At 68.1% G+C, this 1,725-nt stretch overlaps 1 long non-coding RNA gene across 1 annotated transcript; it reads right to left on the bottom strand.

Annotated features, from left to right (window-relative positions):
• Positions 1–210: 210 nt before the first annotated feature.
• On the bottom strand, positions 211–1,227 carry LOC113942382. The gene is made up of 2 exons (XR_003525905.1): positions 1,083–1,227; positions 211–1,004 (listed from the first exon to the last, which is right to left on the bottom strand). It is a non-coding gene; the product is annotated as an uncharacterized LOC113942382 (long non-coding RNA).
• Positions 1,228–1,725: the final 498 nt, after the last annotated feature.

The raw sequence follows: 1,725 nt of genomic DNA on the forward strand, positions 1-1,725 counted from the left end.
CCCGCCGGGCTCCGCTCCCGGCGCATCCCGTGGCTCCGGATGGTGCCGGACATAATCCAGGCTCAGGGCTGAGCACTGCCCACACCCCCCCTCCAGCCCCCCAGGGAGCCCCCCAGGGCTGCCCCCATCTCTGCTGGCACAGGGGGTGCCAGAGGTAGCCCTGGGTGCCCTGAGCTGGCACCGGAGCAGCCAGAGCCAGGAACAGACAGGGATGGTCCCAGAGTTTATTGAGCAGCCAAGGGAGGGGGTGGCACAGGGGGGGTACAGGGTGTCCATGGGGTGGGCACGGGGTGTCTGCAGGGGTACAGGATGTCTGTAGGGTGAGTATGGGGCAAGGGGTGTCAGGGGAGGAGTACTGGGTGTCCACGAGGTGGGCACAGGGTGTCTGTAGGGTGGGTACGGGGCAGGGGGTGTCTGTGGGAGGGTAGAGAGTGCCCATGGGGTGGGCATGGGGCAGGAGGTGCCCATGGCGAGGGGTACAGGGTTCCCATAGGTGGTTAAAGGCTGTCCACGGGGTGGGCACAGGATGTCCAGGGTGGGTGCAGGATGTCTGTAGGGTAGGTACAGGATGTCTGTAGGGTGGGTACAGGGTGCCCATAGGGGGGCACAGGGTGTCTGGGGTGGGTACAGGGTGTCTGGGGCGGGTACAGGGTGCCCATAAGGGGGTACAGGATGCCTGTGGGGTGGGCACAGGGTGTCTGGGGTGGGTACGGGGTGCCCATAGGGGGGTACAGGATGCCCATAGGGGGGTACAGGATGCTGTAGGATGGGCACAGGGTGCCCGTGGCACAGCCGTGTCCCCGCTGCTCTCAGCTCTGCTGTCCCTGCCCAGCCGGGGGGTGGCAGTGGGGGGGCTCTGCCCCCGTGCCCGGCTGCCCCTTGGCCAGGAGCAGGTCCAGGTAAGCCCCCGAGATCAGGTCGTGCTCCCCGACCCCCAGTTCCCGCAGCAGCTCCCGGGCCACGCGCTCCCCGTCCTGCACACTCTGCTCCTGCCTCAGCACCACCTGCGGGCAAGGTGTGAGCCCGGGGTACCCCGGGGTGCCCTGTGCCCCCCGCAGAGCCCCCCAGGCCCAGCCCCTCACCTCCAGCTCCAGGAAGTCGCCCAGCCCCTCCACACGGTCCAGGTGAACCCGGGTCTGCCCCACGAGGTAGAGGAGCCGCTCCTTCCTCACGATGCCCAGCACGCCCAGCGCCTGTGCCAGCACTGCCTGAGGGCCAGGGGGGAGCTGGGCCTGTGCCAGGCACCCCGGGGTACCAAGGCACCCCACAGCACCCAGGGCACCCCACAGCACCAGGCACCCTGTGTCACCAGACACCCCACAGCACCCAGGGCATCCACACCATCGGACATCCCATGTAACCAGCCCACACAGCACCCAGGGCACCCCACAGCACCCAGGGCACCCCAGACCATCAGGCACCCTGTGTCCCCAGCCACCCCACACAGCACCCAGGGCATCCCACAGCAACAGGCACCCTGTGCCACCAGCCACTCCTCAGGGCCCAGGGCACCCCAGATCACCAGGCACCCTGTGTCACCAGACACCCCCCACAGCACCCAGGGCATCCACACCACCGGACATCCCGTGTCACCAGCCACCCCACAGTACCAGGACACCCCAGACCACCAGCCATCTCATGTCACCAGCCACCCCTCAGTGCCCAGGCCACCCCATATCACCAGCCATCTCATGTCACCAGCCACCCCTCAGTGCCCAGGCCACC

The sequence above is a fragment of the Corapipo altera genome, unplaced genomic scaffold (genome assembly GCF_003945725.1).
Source record: "Corapipo altera isolate COAL_440 unplaced genomic scaffold, ASM394572v1 57935, whole genome shotgun sequence".
Lineage (NCBI taxonomy): Eukaryota > Metazoa > Chordata > Aves > Passeriformes > Pipridae > Corapipo > Corapipo altera.